The following is an 18,801-nucleotide window of genomic DNA, read 5'->3' as shown; positions in this document are numbered from 1 at the left end:
ATTATTACCAATAATCAATACAACCTTGGAAGCCCCCCCCACCCACACACACACACACACACACACACACACACACACTTCTGAGCTCTACAGTGAGCTCCAACACAGGATTATGTGTTCATATAAATGTAGCTCCGTGAAGCGCTTGCAGAGCTAGTAACGCATATCAACAGTGGACGACAGTCACTGGGACGAGCAGACAACACTGAGCATGCAGTAGTTACAAAGTCTGTCTCCACTTACCGCTGAGGGAGGACTTCAGAGTTATGAACCGTCCGGGGTCAGTCTATGGACACAGAGCGGGCATATTTCATCCTATAGGTCGGAGAAATGAGAACATGGACAGTTGCTTTTAGCCACTATTCAACCTGGTGTTGCTATATTATTTACATGCCATTATAGAACGTTGCAGTCCCATCCCCTTTCATGACGACAGGCCCGGAAAATAATTCCTCATGCATTTTTCCCATATACGTTTCAAAAAGTATTTATTTAAAGATCTGTAAGTCTCAGACAAAGCCAACTCGGATCGTGACAAATCGTGACAATAAACACACATTTTGGGGCCGAACAAATAATTAGAAAGAAGAAAAAAGGGCAAAGATTATTTGTAATTATTTGTCATGAAAGGGGCCGGGATAATAATAATAAATAAATAAATACACACACACACACGGCACACACACACACACACACACACACACACACACACACACACAAAGTGTATACTGCACGCACACACGGCACACACACACACACACACACACACACACACACACACACACACACACACACACACACACACACACACACACACACACACACACACACACACACACACACACACAATATAATAGTTGTATATAAAATAAAATAAAACTACCCCGAGACCCAACCTCGGCTACATTGTTGGCCCTAATGCATATCATAACTTCTAAGCTAGAGTAGATTGAAAATCCTTGGGGTGTGAAAACCAAACAGGCACAACTGAGAGGTTGCCCAGCGGAGGGGGAATTCTATCAAGGTGGACAAGATGAAGATTTGTTACATTCTGGGGGAACGGGGCCCCTCTCGACCCCGCCTAACCGCTCCATTCTGGGGGAACGGGGCCCCTCTCGACCCCGCCTAACCGCTCCAATCAGCAGAACAGAAAAGGGGCTAACGATAGTGTGACAAGACCACAACAGAGACCACTGCACTCTGCTACTTTAACATATTTCAACATGGCGTCGCCGTTTTGGACATAGCAAATGGCTAATACCACATGTACATTTGGTCACAACACACCACAATGTGTCACATCACGCGCCTGATCTACATCGCGGCACGCTGTGACCTTGCAAATCTGCAATGTTTTGTATTTGACATGTTGTTCTTGACAAGGGTGTACTCAATGAAAATAGTATTTGTATTAGATAACATTAGCACGATTTGCACCCTATATATGGCCAGATAAATAATGAAGTCTGTGTGTTTGACTGGATTTCTGAATTCCTACAATGACCATAATGCTTTGGTGCACTGCCCCACCTTGTAGAGAGGGAGGGGGAGGCTGCATGGAGGTGTGAGGTTTGAAGTCGAGAAGACCACATTTTCATGACAAATTTTGGTCATGACTAAAATATCTAAAAACACACATTGCATACCTAAAAACCCCAGGAAAGTGTTTCTTCTTGTGTCCTAAACATGATTAAAATAAGATCGGTTTGCAAACGGGTTGAAGTGTCCCTTTAAGTGGTTAACAGCTGAACAATATATTTGTACTTTTTTTTCCCCCCCAGTTTGACAGTGACTTTAAATTGTTGCAGAAGCGGAACAAGTCGCATGACAAAATGAAAACCAAGACATTTCACAGTTCTAAGACCATAATGTTCAAACGATGAAGGAACGCAGTCCAGGGCACTCACCCCGAGGCTGGAAGGATATGTGCTGTTGTTTTCTTTCTGTCACAGGAGTGGTCCAGCGACGTCAGGTATCTGGCAAAAAAAAAGGGGGACATATCAAATGCACCATTAGTCAAAATAGATTTTCCTAACACTCTGCTACAGTATCGTTATTGCTCTCTTCCTCGGCCCGTGCTCAGCGGGGTTCTTGTGCAGACATGTACAGCCTTAGACTTGTCTCCTGCATTTTCTGTGGCCTTTTAGATCAAGGTAATAAACTTCAGAACAACAGAGTGCACCTGGATCTTTCTGTGAAGCGTGTGCGACGGTGTGTGTGTGTGTGTGTGTGTGTGTGTGTGTGTGTGTGTGTGTGCGCGCGCGCGTGTGTTTACAGTACATGTGCATGTGTGAGGGGAGGGGCCTTCACTGCATTTAGGCCATGTACAGTACACGCTGTCGTTACAAAGAAATATGTGACAGGCGTCCCCGCCCCCGCACCCCCCGCCGCTCCCACACCACCCCCACCCACGCTCTCTCTCTCTCTCTCTCTCTCTCTCTCTCTCTCTCTCTCTCTCTCGACTTGAAGGGTGCAGCCCCTGCATGGAAGGCTCAAGCTCTCAACGCAGAGTAAATCACGTAGTTAAACCTGACACGTTTGATTTTTCTCGTGTCCTTCCCTTCTCTCGGCTGCCTGCGCTAAACCATACACGTCGTGGCGTCTACACAACTTAGCCCCATTAGAGCTGATGATGTTTCTGCGCTAAATGCACGAGCCTGGCTGTACAGTCAGGAGGGTGGGGGGGGGGGGGTATTTTGACAGGAAATCTTTGAATAGTTTTTTTTTTTTTTTTTTTTTATCCCATGCTTTTTGCAACCCATTTTATCACCCAGTGTCAATTATCTAATGTAATACGTCCTCTGCCAACCTGGGGAGGGCAGCGGACTGACCTCATGCTCCATTCTATGCATGAGGAGTCCAAGCTGCTTCTTTTCACCTGACAGGGGGGAGGTTATTACGTTATTCCGACCAGTTCCTTTTCCCTCCATCAGGTGCCCCGGCTGGCCAGGGGGAGGTAGTTTAGAGACCAGGATTACTGCATGTTTTTGTGAGGGCAATCTCCACACAGAAAGTCCCTTTCACCAACCCCGCCTCGGGTATGGACACTGAGGAGAGAACACGGCCCCAGCAGGAATCGAACCCAGAACCTTCTAGCTGTGAGGCAACTGTGCCACCGTGCCCCCTCTTGAATAGTTTTCATTTGAGTTTGATTTAGTCGACTAAAATGTATTTTGGCAGGCCTTGATGCCGTCATAATGACTGATTTTATGCTTACTGCGTCGCAGTATTGTGAGCTTGTAGATTGGCTATTTTCAAGTGTAAAATGACTTGTGTGTAGAATGACTGAGTGTAGAATGTCTTTTACTTATACTGAATCTCTTGTCCACTAATCCCTTCCTAACATTTTAGTCTAGTTTTTATCTGTTGATGAAATTGACAATATATTTAGTCTTAGTTTTCATTTAGTTTCCATTTAGTTTTCGTCAGTGAAAAAAAGTAGTTGACGAACATTTTCATCATAGTATTAGTCGACTAAATCAACACTACACACTACATAACGTCTTAACCCATTTAGACCTGAGGCCGTCTTCTAAATCCTGAACCCAGGTTTTAAAACTTCAAATATTTATTCCAAAATGACAAGAAACATGACGTTGCTATATACATAGCAACAACTACCCTAAAATGGGTTCTCATCTTGAAAGGTAAAAACCCCAAAAAGGGTTCCCCGTCCTTAATGGGTTGAAAAGCAAGTTGACCCCCCTCGTGACATTTCAAATTCCCTCTGGTGCAGAAAGCGTAGGCTAGACAAACTTCTGCCAGCGAGGAGTGCGAAAAGGGCCCGCAAATGGCCTGGTTGCTTCACCTCTCTCTCTCTCTCCCCCTCTCTCTCTTGCTCGCTCTCCCTCCTTTTATTCTCCCAGAATTCCAATGACCCCTACGGGCAACAAGCGACTGCTGAATCCTGTGGTATGTGCTCTCTGAACTGTATACAAAAAGCCCTGAGCCCCTGAAGAGGACTGCTGAAAACAGAACCTGCCAAGTGCTATTATTTTTACTGTTTTGAATTTGGCGGGGTGGGTGGGTGGGTGGGTGAAGGGGAGGTGTTGCACAGATTGCTCTGCGACAGTTCCTCAGAGTGAGTCGAGGCCGGGGCAGCGGTTGGAGACACCAGAAGCCATGCATGCAGTCAGAGCCCCGTCATCTGCAGGGAAAACGGCTCTGAGGAGGTTGGCTTCTACTGTCAGGAATCAAATAAGGCCCACGCCGAAAGATCATCTTCACAGACGCACGCACGCACACAAACACGCACGCACGCATGCACACACTTACTCCACAGAAAGATCATCTATTTGCATTGTGTGCATCACCTTCTATCCCCATCTATCTCTGAATAGGAAATGCAGTGCTGCGCAAACAATGTAATAATAAAGTAAATGCAGATGCATGCGGGCTCGCGCAAACAGCAGAGCTGCATCAAATGGCTCAGATGAACACTATAAACATGACAACTGTGATAGCCGACATCACTGCCATCAAATTCTCTTCCTCCCCTTCACAGTCATTTGGATTAAAAAAAAGAGAAAACAACAAAAAAAACATAATTTCAAGTTAATGCCCCATTCTCGCATGCACGCAAGCACGCACACACACACACACGCACACACGCATGAACGAACGCGCGCACACACACACAAAGAATGCTGAGTTGACTTCAATAACACCTCTGAGCTATGCACATGTCATATTTTATTCACCGGGAGCGCATTAGAAGCCACTATTAGTCCATGTGACCTCCAATTCGAGGGGATTTACAAATACCCGCACATATCTTTACGCCAAATACAAAACCCGTCTGTGAATTCTATCAACTTATGAAAATACGAGAAATACCGCATTCAAGTATTCATGAAGGCCTAATAATGCTATGGGGGCAGATATTTACATAAAGCGCTGAGCGGCGCGCTAAGTCAAGATAAACTATTTAAGACGCGGCCCCCACAAATACCTCCGCGTGGCGGCTGAAGGAGGGTCCGAGGATGAAAGGGGACATTATGCTAACAAGTCAGATTACTGTACACAATAATTTTATCTTTTAAAGTAAATACCATCCCCGGCGTTCGAAAAGGCGCATGGGGGCGGACGGGTCGTTATGGAAAGTCACTGACGGCATTTTTTTTATTTATATATTTATTCCTGCGCGGGGACCGAAATGGTCCCCTTCTCCCTTATCAGTGTTTGGTCGAGCAATTCAGGCCCCGGCTCCGAACAAAGATGAGTCTTCAAACTCATTCTATTCATGGGCAGACGTGTAATTACCCTCGGCTCGCGGTCTAGACGTAAACGCTTTTCACACAGTATTTAAGACCACCGACTCCCCCCCCCCACCACCACCACCTCCTCAGTGGCCGAGGCGCACGCCTGCTCACCGCTGCACCGCCACCAAAGCCCGCTCCCCCCCCCCCCCCCGCCCGCAACACCCGCCGCCCGTTAACAGAAAGAAGAAGAAAAAATCTGCGCTCGAGATGAATTAGCAAAGAATGCAATAAAAAAAGAGACACAATGCAGGGAACTTTATCCTCCCCGCTGCTAAATGAGATTTCTTTGAAATGCAGATCAGTGGCCCAAGATTAGTGAATTTTAGCTGCTGTCAACATCATAACAAAATACAAATGCGATTGTTCGCTCCCGGCCGCCCCTTATCTCCTCGCTTCCATCTGCTGGGCTCGTTATTTACTCCCCCCCCCCCCCCCCCCCCCCCCCGCCACATTTCCTTGATTTACTATGCAGATCTAAATAAGCCGCATCAAAAGGAGGGCTTTGCTGCACAATGCCTTCTTAAGCTTCGACATCAAGGTATTTGGAGGAGAGAGAGAGAGATGAGAGAGAGAGAGAGAAGAAAAAAGCGTTAGTCCTGCAGAAAAAAAAAAGAGGACTGCCCATCAAAGGCACATCTTTAATGAACTCTCCCCGTATCAGAGAGGGGGTTTGTGGGGGACCTGGCTTTTATGCAGCCCCTGTGCGCGTGTGCGTGCGGGGGAGAGAGAGAGAGAGAGAGAGAGAGAGAGCGAGAGAGAGGACAAACGAGGAAAGGTGTAAGACCGACACAAAGGCATGGCTGAGAAGAGAAGGATCAAGGAGGAGGAGGAGGCGGAGAGAGACAAGGATAGAGGGAAAGGTAGGAGAGGAAGGAGGAGGGGAGAGGCATGGCCTCAGAAGTGATTAGCTCGCCACAGGGGCAGCACCGTCTGTCTGTCTGTCTGTCTGTCTGCCCGCTCGTGATCGTTATGAAGTACAGTGACACTAGATTAGAAGTGATCAGGGTGAATTGGACTGAAGGCCAGCACTGTAGAATTGATAGAATCCTCGGTGTTCATTTAACTCCAATGGGTCCATTTGGTTCCATTTTGTGTGTATACACTCTCAGAGTTTAATCCAAGAGTTCATCTAATACACTCTTCTGATTTATACATTAAAACTGGGATTTCACTGTGTGTGTAGAATATACTTTTCTCTCTGCGCTTGCCTTAGACTTTTTGCAGTCGGCCATGTTTGTGTTCCTTTCGGCGCGCGTCACACCTGCGACTCTACATTGACACTACTACGCATTTTACTGCACGGCTTCCACAGCGAGGACACCAGAGTGATAAGTGATGAGTAGGTATGAGGTAACCTAACAATTAACGTTTAGAGAGAGAGAGTGTGAGAGAGAGAGAGATACTAGTGTCAATTGGGAGTAGTGTTTATGATGAACGGCTTATCCACACTCCACCGTGCCGGCCTGATTTCCACAGAAACAGCCGAAGGAACGGTGATCTCTCTCTCTCTCTCTCTCTCTCTCTCTCTCTCTCTCTCTCTTTCTCTCTCTCTCTCTCTCTCTTTCTCTCTCTCGCAACGGAGCTTCCGCCGCCGCGAGAACCTTTAATTTCATGGTGTATTTGTTGCATTCAGCGCGCGGGCCGGATTACAAGCTGCAATCTTTCAGACTTATGTGGGGAGGGTTGTGTGTGTGTGTGTGTGTGTGTGGATAAACTGCAGGGAGAGATGGTGATCTGTATCGCCCTGTCGGGATGATGTCGGGAGGAGGGGTGGGGTGTGTATACGACAAACTACCACCAACAAGCGTGCCGCTTTACCAGCGAACAATTAGCCCCGGAGCGAGTTCAAGAGCATGCCCACCGAGCGCTGGCTGGCACACATGTGGTTAACCCATTCTGAACGGGAACCCATTTTGGTGTCAGCATCGTGTCGTGCTTTATCTATTGAAAAATAGCAGATCTACAAGCTCATATCGCGCCACCGAGTGGCGCGATACGAGCTTGTAGGTCTGCTATTTTTGAAAAAAATATCGAAGAAACGACTGATATTTTTTTAGAATCTGATCTCAGGTCAGAATGGGTTCATCAGAACAGTGTGTGTCCAGTGGAAACCTCGTATGAATCTGATCTCAGGTCAGAATGGGTTAAGGAGCGAGCGCCGCGGGAGAATGCCAGATGATGATGAAGGGGAAATGGGGGTGGAGGGGAGTAGAGTATAGAATGGAGTGGGATGGTGGTGGTGTGGTGGTGTTGGACTGCTGGGATGCATGTCCTGCGTTCATTCACCGCCAGTCCGCCACGCTGTTGTACGACGGGTGGGAGGAAGGGGGGGGTGATACATGAACACATGAACACCGTGACTTAGTCCATTCTCTCTCTCTCTCTCTCTCTCTCTGGAAAGTTTAGCCAAAGGCCTCCTAGTGTCCGTAAGTGTTAAATGTTAACCACTTTCAACCCGGCAAGTAATAATAATCTGAATGATCGAGAGCACCAGCCTATTTTCACTATTGGTCGTACGTATAGGCTACAAGTAAGTATATAGTATATAGGGGCAAGCCCTATATACTGTGGTTAACTCACAGCGTTAATAAAGAATGTGAGAATGTGAGTTTTGCTTCGCAGAAAAAAACGAAGTTGCACTGTCTCCGTCTCTCGGTCTCTGCCTCTCTCTCTCTCTCTCTCTCTGTTGTGTGCTGTGCCAAGTTGGCCCAGTGCCAGTCACATTTGCAACCACAAGGAACCCCCCCCCCCCACACACACACACACACACAACTCAGAGCCCTGCCTAATGAAACGACAAAACAACAGATCTTCCTCAGTAGAAAACAGGTGTTCTAACAGGTTTGACTGCTCTTGACCCAAGCTACGGTAAAGAAATGCAGGGTCAGGGAAGGAAGGAACGACAGACAGACAGACAGACAGAGAGACAGCCAGAGAGACATACAGAGAGACAGACAGAAATAACTAAGTTTATGAGCAACAGCTGCCTGGAGGTATTTCGGCTCTGATGGGCACTCGTCTTCACCATCTGGCCTGCTCGCTCGCCAGCAGTGACAATCTGAATTAAAAACCACTCGTCAAGATATCATAAAAATAAACCATTGTGTTGCCGTGTCCATATGTTGTGGCCATTTCATCTCCTCGGAAAGAACGGGAGAGAGGGGGGGGGGAAAGGGAAGGAGGGGCTGCATCATCAGGGAGCTTCAGAGAGGCCTTTGCCGCGGCCCATAGGCGAGCGTCCACGGTAGCCTGTAGTGTAATTACAGGGTTCCGAGACCACAGCCCTGCGTCATCCCACGTGGTGTCCAGCGTGCATCCCGTCCAACTTAGGACGACGAGGGAAGTCAACCAAAGCCAATGCAGGGAAACACAACCGTTGCTTAATATTAACCACTTAAACCCTCTTTTCTTGGCATCGACAATTTCCCTGACCCTCAGAAGGACCAATTTACACTTGGGGATTGACTGTACACTGTCAGCAAGACGGTGGCAGGTTCTGGGGCAAAGAAGTGGCTTTTGCATCGATCATGTGTGTGTGAGTGTGTGTGTGAGTGCAGATGCACACCACTTGGCACCCCCTGGAGCCACTGTTGTGTGGGGAAGCCCTGCACTAGTCCCATAGAACTGGGTTACCACCATGTTGTATTGCAAACTCATGTGTACAGTATGTACTCGTGCTCAAACCCCCACAACAACACAGGAGAAGGACAACGCACAAAATGAAAATGTCACGTCTCACGGCTCTACGGCCAAACAACTGTCTTTCTTGACCCCCACCCCCCAAAAAAGTAGGGTTCACACAGGGTGAGAAGACACAGCGCTACTGTACACAGCAGCACTAACAACCCCCCACCCAACCTCCCACCGACCCTCCTGTTTTGCTCCCCCCCCCACCCCCCCCCCTTCATCTGTCCGCCTGTTTTTATTTAGACGAGCGAAAAACACGAGAGAAGGGAACAAACCTGAGCCAGTCGTGACCCCTGTGCGAGTGTCGGAACTTGTTCCGAAGCGACGCCGGCAGAAGGCACCACCATATGCCCTCGCCCCTGAGCGGGATGCTCTTTCTGCAGCCTAATGTGCCTGTCAAAGAACGTTACCGTCACAACCCCCCCCCCCCATCCCCACCCACCCCCCCCGCTGCAGTTTTTCTTTCCCTTTTTTCTTTTTACTGACAACATGTTTGAAATAAACAGGTTTTCTTCCAACCTCGCTCCCTTGCGTCTGTCTCTCTCTCTCTGCTACATGAGGATTGGTCCTTGGAGACGAGCAAGGTTCCAGAGAGAGGAAGGTCACTGTTTTGTTTGTGTTTCCGCGTTGAATGGAACCAGCTCGCGTACAACTGATCGATACTCCCCACGTTGCTGCTGCCTAGCACAGGGAATACCGAAGACCACATGTCATCGCCGTGTGCGTACATTATTATTACACACCAACTCCATCCAGAACATGGGTTTACTCCACGCCATATAAATATACAGTAAGTGTTGTATGTGTATGTGTGTGTGTGTGTGTGTGTACACGCATATACATACAGTACTGTAGTATTTTGGGGCATTTTCAATGAATATACTACTTGTGCCCAGATGCTATATATACAGTATATAACCATGCTCACTGACTTTTAGTTTCAATGTTTAAAAAATCTAAATACTAATGTCAGTAACACCACGCCAACCCATTTTTTGGACCATCTTTTAACTTTTTTCTTTTTTTGCAAAATAAAAGGACCCACTGTCTCACAACATTGTGCAAAGGGGCATCTCCAATCCTCGAATCAACAACCAGGTCAGAAATGATCATGAGACAATCTGTGGGGCGTTCAACGAAGAGGCCATTTCTGAATTATGCTTCAACACAATGGCCAAACTGACAGCATCCACCCTCACCGAGCCTTGCCTGTTCACCAGAGTCAAAGCCCCTGGCGGGCCTTGAATGTGGTCAGAGTAACGGCGGGAGTGACCTTAGCCTTTTACCACGAGTGACCCTCCATCTTTGATTCAGGATCGAGACCCCTGAAAACCAGGGCAGTCTCTTTCACACCAAAACACTGTCCCCCCATCCTCCCCGACCAACGTATCCACTCTCCAGTCAACCGTCCACTTGTATAAAAGCTACTTATGCGTTCACACTGTACCAAGTGGCGTGTCAACATGTAATTATTTGGTGTGCATGTTTGGGGTGGAATTAAAAAAAAGCATGTGGTCCTTGACATCTGTACTGTGATTCAGAGGAGGAATGACAGTAGGCCTGTCACAATTATCACATAATCGCAATTATTTGAGATAATCACAATAATTCTGAATAATCTCCATAATCGTGTCAATGTTGAAAACATTTGCATACATTTTCAAGCATTTTCAGAAGATAGTGTAAAATAGTATAAATTGTCAATCTTGAGCTTATCATTTATTTGCACGTTTAAAGTTATTCATATCATAATCTGCCCGGCTCAATGTTTTTTATTTTGTACGAAGCCTAAAAGCCAAACGGAATGTAATTTTCATTTATAGGATATGTGCCAATGTTCAATGGCAAGAAAACCACACCATTCAAACCGTTAGTCACCATCATTTGTGTCACAATGAATCGTCAAGTGCAATTTCGTGACGGTGACACTCCCAGGAATGACATAGTTCATTAGATAAACGGGTTGGCCAGGTCAGATGGTGAATAGACCAGACTAATGGTATTTTGCCAGGGTCAGCCACTAGGGGAACCCCAGGAGGACAAGGTCAAAGTCTAGGACTCAGCTTTCCCAACGTGGACAGTCGTGATCAGAAAGTGTGTCGCCAGATGTTCTGGCAGGGCCACGGACACAGGACAATTTATGATTTAATCCAGATCGATTTACAGTCTCTCTGGATTAAGAGCGTCTGCTAAATGCCTAAATTAGCTTCAATAGAGCTGACTGTAATTTGGGTTTTCTACAGTAATGCTGAATGAATTATTTATTGGAAAATGATGATCAGATCCCTTGTAAACTTCATTCTACCAGCCTATAGGACAGTATAGCCAGTAGCCATTGTGAAATCAACCTGGCTGGTGACTATTACGCAGAAAACACAATTTTACAGATCTGTCTTTTAACACAACTAATACAATCATTGACAAATACCATACATTTGACAATGATACACAAAAGTCAAATGCCTATGACCCTTGTGGTCAGACTAGATCAGTATGGTACGTACTGTAGGCAGTGGCAAAAAACACCTACACATTTTCGGACAGGTCAGTGTGGTGATGCTGGATGATCATATTTGGTTGAGGAGATTTTGACAGGAATGAAAAAGAAAGAAAACATTGTACAGGTCAAACCAAACTAATCAAACTAGTCCACATCAGTGCAAAAACTAAACAAAACACAACTACACACAGAGGCCGAATGAAGGTAACAGTAACAACACATGGCCACTCTTAAGCGGCAGTGTTAACAGAGAGAGAGAGAGAGAGAGAGAGAGACACACACTTTCTGAGGCTTCAACTCTTCACCTCGGTGCCGCGGCGCGGGCCTGGCTGAAATCAGGCTCGGCTAATCCCCCTGTGTCCTCCGACTCCACCCTGCACGCCTTTATCTGGCCAAAGAGTCACATTGTTGTTCTCACACTCACACGCACATACACCACCAAGAGTTGAGCTGAGTCAAGTCCGGCTTAAGGAGACACGAGTGACCCGAAGCGTAACACGAAAAGGTCGGAGCTCTCACAGACCCTTACGCCTGATTTATATTTTGGTTGTGTGCCATGCTGCGCACCGGAAAGAGCAGATCTACAAGCTGTCAACGTGTCGTGCTGCGATGGGTTGATAGCGTGTAGATCAGCCATTTCCCGCTGTGCGACACGGCGCACAAACCAAAATATAAATCATGCATTCGTGGAACCGGTGCACGCACACACCATTACTATGATGTGGATAATTACAGTGCAAAAAGGGGGAGTTCGGGATGGAGAGCTGGAGGGACGGAGTAACGGTGGGCGGAGGTATGTGGAAGTGGGGGTGGGGGGGACTTAAGCATGTAATACACTCTTTTATCTCAAGGAGTCAATCTCTCCAAAGCTGACAGCTCGCAGCATATGATCCCGGTAAACAAATACTTTTGCGCGGCACAAAAGTGCCATTAAAGGCCAGAACTGTCAACACAAATTCCATTCTTCCTGGTGGGGCTGAGGTGGTGGTGGTGGTGGGCGTGCAGGGAGCTAGACAGAGAAGACGGAGAGGAAAAAAGGAGACGGGAGAAGGGGAAAAAAGGGCTTGATCACTTCTGGTTGCTTTAACTTGCACTGAGGTTGTCATGGAAACATTTCTATGAAGTTAGCAGGGATAATAACAGAAAGCTTTCCCGTATAATTGCCATTAAGCCCAGTGCTGCTTTTTTCATATTTAAAAAGAGAAACTTGGCTGTGGTGTGGAATCACACGGGGCCACGTAGGTCACGCTCATGGACTCCAGGAGATGTTATGAAAGTGAAACCGGGGCACCACTCCCTTCCTTGTTTTTGCTTTTCCACCCCCTCCATTTTTCCTTTCTTTCTCACAACAAACACAGCGACACCGCTGGTGCCGAGCTGGGTTTCTGCTTCGTTACGGAGGTGCCGGCCGGGGGGAAAGTGCAATTCAAGAGCAAAAGTCTTAAAAACCAAGCGAGAGTGAGGTCACCAATGTTTGTAGAGCCCAAGCCATGCCAGATTTTAGTGTCAGATGCCATGCCAATGCTGATAATGAGTGTCTTAGAGACCACCAACCAATTACTGATGTTTTTACCAATATTTTCCTGCCAAATCTTGGAATAAATTAGAAAAACTTCCAATATGAAATCTAAGAACAAAACAGGTGAATTACATTTTACCAATTAAGTCCTAAAAAAGAAATGCTGATCCACAAGCTCACAATGCCACGCAAAGTGACACGTTCTGAGCTTGTAGATCTGCTATTTTGGAAACTTTTTTTTGCCAAAAATCACGATACTGGGTGATTAAAAATCAGGGCACATCAGCTGCATAATTGCAGATGGCAATGTTATTAAAAAGTCAAATAATGGCTGACCGACGGATACATCGGTTCGTTAGACTGATAGGATATATCGGTCTGGCTCTACCGGTGTGTTTCACTGCTAAGGATACAGTATAGTCTGTGTCATACGATGCAGTTCTACTGCATCTTCATATAATAGTACCCACATTTTGGTACCTGTTCTCATTGTTCTCCACAGAGCACTCCGGATGTCAGGTTCAAATGCAGCGTGCACACAACACCACAATCAAGACTCACAACAGCACTCAAATAAATTGCTATAATTGTTTTCTACTTCCTTGCGTCTCTGAGGCCACCCACGGTTATTATATTCAAATGCAAGACAAGAATCTTGCCGTTAGATCTGCAAGGACGGAGCTGAAAGCGGAATCTTAATTTTGATAAATGATTGAAACGTGTGACAGGGGGGGTATATACATTAATCCCACGGCGGACATTCATTTTCCTATTACCATAATGTAGAGCACCAGCGGCCCATGATGAATGCAGCAATCAAAAAATGGACGCAGAGTGGAGAGACTCAGGATAATAAGCGCAGCGCTCCCATCCGCGGTCAGTAACCATTAGTCCCACTCTCTTTCCATCTCTCTCTCTCTCGATCTCTCTATCACTCTCTCTCTCTCTCCCTATTGCCTTGGAAAGTGATTAGCATCACTTTCTATCTGGCCACACACACAGTCACACACACACACACACACACACACACACCACTAACAACACATTCAAAAACAAGCAAGATGCAAACAGCATGACCCTGTTTTCACAACACATCGATAGGCATCAAGAAAATTACAACAGAGGCTTTTATAAAATAAATAAATACATTCTAATCACAGCAGGGCCCGGCCGGTACTCACCGCCACTAACATAATCACTATGGGGGCTTTTTTTTTAAATATATACTCATTTGAAGACCAAGGAGAGCTGCTTAGTGAGTGAAGAGGGGGGTGGGATGGGTTGTTGAGGGGGTTTGGCGCAGGGAGGGGGGGGGGGGGGACTGGCACACACACCTGCACGGGCCGACCAGGGAACACCTGTGCAGTGTGCACCCCGCGGCTGAAACAAAGAGAGGTCGACCCTGCTAAGCCAGAGGTGAAAATCTGATCAAGAGGACAGGCCCCCGCACAGTTCAACACCTCTCACTACCTTGTTCATTCATTCATTCATTCATTCTCTCTCTCTCTCTAAGTTACACCTATGGATTTTTTGGGGAGAGATTGGGAAGGGATGGGGGGGGGGGGGGGGGGGGGGCACACACACACAGTGATTACAAGGGAACGGCGGTTGAAACACTGAGAGAAGTGTGTGTTGTAAAGCCGTGGAACAGAAGTGCAGCTTATATAACAGCGGGGTTAGTATAGCTAAATGACTCAAGTATAGCCTATAAGGACTGTCATGGTGAAAACTGACAGCATCACTGTTCTGTCTTACTGGACAATGCAAAAAAGAAAAAATATATATACTGTATATGGAAATGGGACAAGCAATCACGGTAAGGTGTTGCCAAATGGTGATAATAATAATAATTATTATCTTGTTATCTCCAGTGATCATTCTGGTATAGGCTAATCAGCTGAGAATTCTTCAACATACGGTAATCGTTATTCAAACAAGTTACAGCCCTGCTATGCTTTGAATAGAATATTAGAGTTTTATAGTTACTAGTAGGCTATTTTAATGTGCCTATTTAAGTATATGGGTTTAAACACTGTGGCTTAAAAATGTCAGTGTGTGACACTTAGTTTAGTAGGCTATTACTATGGGCAAAATAGTAATGCATCTTTAGTCTACATACAATGACCAAAACAGCAGACTATAAGTGTGCAAGCAATGCCATTAAGATGCTAAGAAAATATCATATAAATTGGAGCAATTATTAACAATGCTTTTTAGAAACTGACATATATGCTAATGTATAATATTTATTGGGTATAGTCTCAGAACTGTATCAAGTGTAAACACTGTTATATGCCATGCATAAATCATTCCTTTTCACAGCATACATAATATTGCAAATATTAATTTGAATACTAAAACTTCAGGTAGTCTGTTATAGCCTGGCATATGTAGCATGCTTTATGTGCATACATGTAATCAACATGACAATATTGAAATCGTTAAGCTACAGAGACAAATTGGTAAATAACTAAATTTATGTTTTCCCAAGGTGATCAGCATTGATTAAACTCTTACAAAATAGTAAGATGAATTTCTATTTAAATAGTTAATTTTTTTTCAAATAATGCCTTACTAATTTCCAATTGACTTTCCTTTAAAATGTGGTGTTTGGTCTTGAATGACAATTAACTGTTAGCCAGACATCACTGGTCATATATTTCAGCAAGTAGGTTAATTACCATACCATCGCTTTATTATTGCAAGTGTCGAAACGATATGCAGCGATTTTCTGCCGGCTAGGAATATTGGGGTCCGCCGTGCTTCATGGACTTGCATGCAACCGCAACCAGGTCCCGACATGATCAAAAAAAAGTATAGTTACAATCGAGCATTGTGCTCCGTGAAATATGCAACAAAGTGGCCGTGTTACCCGGTGCTGCTCCGTTGTCATAACAGGCTTCAAGCCTTCAACTGCATCGATGGACTCCGTAAACAAGTTTGCTTGTTAATACACACACACAATAAACACTTGACCCCGCATCGCTCAAAACTTGCGGCCAACATTCACTTCATAAATGGACGGTGCAGTCAGTGGGACTTCATCGATAACGACGTACAGAGCAACTCAAGACTCAAGAGATAAACGCTTGTGGTGGGAAAACTTACCGAAACGCAGGTATTATAGCCTAAACGATCGCCTCTCTTTTGGAAAAGTATAAAGAAGGGGGGCCAGGCAGCAGGTGAGGAGAAGAAGAAGAAGTAAAGTCGTCTCTTCTTCTTTTAGTTGCGGGGCTCGATCGCAGCCGGAGAAATCTTCTAAACCACACGTGACCGTTACGAGTTCACCGTTAAGGCGAGGAAAATGAACAACAAGTAAACAGATCGAAAAAGCTCGGAATATTCCTCGGGGGGTCGGGTCGGCGCTGCACACACAACGGAGACGCGCCGAGAGAGACGCTGCTTAATGCTGTGTCTGCTGCCGCCGCTGCCGCTGCTGTGTGTGTTATTACGAATGCAACAGCAAAAGAAAAAAAAAAGCAAGTACACTAGTACACCGGCTCCTGTTTGAATGCTCTCGCATGACGCGCAATGCCAAGAAGAAGCTGCTTGTTTTTTCTTTTTTTTTTCTTTTCTTTTTTTCCCCCGTCTTCGTCTTTTTTTTTCCCCCGATGCGATTCAACACATCGAGATGTATTCCTCCAACGCCAAGTATTTTGGGAGCAGCTTATTAGAATGCTGCCCCAGGGGGGAGGAGGCCTCGCACAATCACACACACACACACACACACACACACACACACACACACACACACACACACACACACACACACACACACACGTGTATGTTGTTTTTTTCTAGGCGCACTGCGACCCCGTGTGACGTCAGTCAGGTCCACCTGCTATGTAAACAGAACCAAATATATATATATATATATATATATATATATATATATATATATTTGGGGAATTGGGAACTTCGGTGTTTGTTTTCCTTGGTGTTGAAGATGAAGTCTAGTGTCCCTCCGGGTTTGGAAACTTGTTTTCCTCACGATTGCCTCGCCAGTTCCGAGATTGTTGCTCTATTAAGTCCAATGAGAACGAAGTGAGCGATATAGACGCATTGACAGAAATGAAAGACAAATAATAGGCTATTAGGGGAAAAAACAACTATTTGTTCTGTATAAAAGCGAGCACTTGGGTCTCTCTTTTTGACCAGGCTCCATGGTTTGAAAATAAGTTTCAGTTTCAAGCCTATACAGCTGCAAATCATATATAGCAATTAGAACATTTAATACGAAACAATTAACTGACGTGTGGCGCTACCATACCTCGTTGTCCTATAGTAAGAAGATGTTAAAACAGGCTATTGCATAAATTAGAAAAATATAGCTATACATCGGTATTTTTGATCAGTTTATTTAAATGTTAATTCAGTTTACAATTGATATACGCATGTTAGACAGAATATCATATTCAAATAATTTGCCTATAGTAGGCTATATTTTGGTTTAAACCAATACAATGCACGCAAGATAGGCTATATTTCACGTTTGCCTATGAAGGAATGCCTGTCCATCCTTTCATAATTTGAATGTAGCAAATTGACATTTATGTTTCAATAGTGTGTGTACAGTAGCCTATATCTATATTGTTCTGTTTGTCTTTGTTTTAAAATAATTAAGATACATTGACATTTTCCTTTTGAACCGAGAGGTGGACCGTGGACAGTCAAGATTAAAAAACTATAGGCTATGTCTATAACCGGGCTCTTTTAAATGGGTTTCCAGCTCTTTAAAAATATATCAAACGGGAAGGGACTGTGAAGTAATTCCACTTCTGACATTTTCAATAAAATAACGATAATTGTGAAATATAGGCTACGGTTATAAAATGTCCCCACTTATTCATAGTGACGAAATTAGGTTTCAGATTAATAGTGAAAGTCTACGTTTTTTATAGCCTATTAAAATGAAACACGTTGTTGTTTGTTTTCTAATAAACAAACAAACGACACACCGAATTTGCTATATTTGCGTTACTCCGACTTTGAATATATCATTGTATTATTATTATATGGTGACCGTCAATATATTATTAGCCCATGTTCAAAACTGCAATGATGGCTTCCAGTCTTCGCATATTAATGTCAATGACTAAACTTGTAGGTCAGCAGTGAGCACAACTCCGTTTTCAAAATTATTACTTAGACGCACGCCATTATCTCAAATTCCATCACATTATTATTGGAAATCCTAATTGCTATTAAACATTTTCTTACCAGTACTGTTTAATGGGAGGAAACAGCATCTCGGAAGTGATGAAGTTGGGCTGGGGAAACAAGTAACAGGGCCAACATCTGGGGAATTATGGTGTTTTGCTGCCACCTAATGGTTAACACGTAGCAGTCCACTCAAGGTCATACTAATGTAGTATTGACTCAAAGTTAGTTATGTTTTACTCCCCCCCCCCCCCCATGCTATAGATGTTGCATCTATAGCATATTTATTATTATTATTAAAAAATATCCCACGATTTTGCAACCCATTTTTTTCCGCCCAATGTCAATGATCTATTCTATTCTAATGCAATCCTGCGCGCTACACTTCGTCTGCCAACCTGGGGGGAGCAGCGGACTGACCTCATGCTTCCTTCTATGCATGAGGAGTCCCAAGCCGCTTCTTTTCACTTGACAGGGGGGAGTTTCCCTGGCCGGACGTATAGTGCGTGGAAGGAACACGTTATTCCAACCAGTTCCTTTCCCCTCCATCAGGTGCCCCGGCTGGCCAGGGAGAGGCTAATTATTATGCAGACAAAGAAAACTGGTTCTGCATTGGCATGACATTAACATAGACTGCCATCTACTGACTTGAAAGTAACATACAGCACACTGTA

General features: G+C 45.0%; 1 long non-coding RNA gene across 1 annotated transcript; it reads right to left on the bottom strand.

Moving 5' to 3' along the window:
* Positions 1-241: 241 nt before the first annotated feature.
* Positions 242-16,503, bottom strand: LOC310853774. The gene is made up of 3 exons (XR_014568838.1): positions 16,072-16,503; positions 1,908-1,976; positions 242-315 (listed from the first exon to the last, which is right to left on the bottom strand). It is a non-coding gene; the product is annotated as an uncharacterized lncRNA (long non-coding RNA).
* Positions 16,504-18,801: the final 2,298 nt, after the last annotated feature.

This window comes from Protomyctophum parallelum, assembly GCF_964188405.1.
Source record: "Protomyctophum parallelum genome assembly, chromosome: 22".
NCBI classification, from domain to species: Eukaryota; Metazoa; Chordata; class Actinopteri; order Myctophiformes; family Myctophidae; genus Protomyctophum; species Protomyctophum parallelum.
This window is presented reverse-complemented; position numbering and strand designations above follow the sequence as displayed.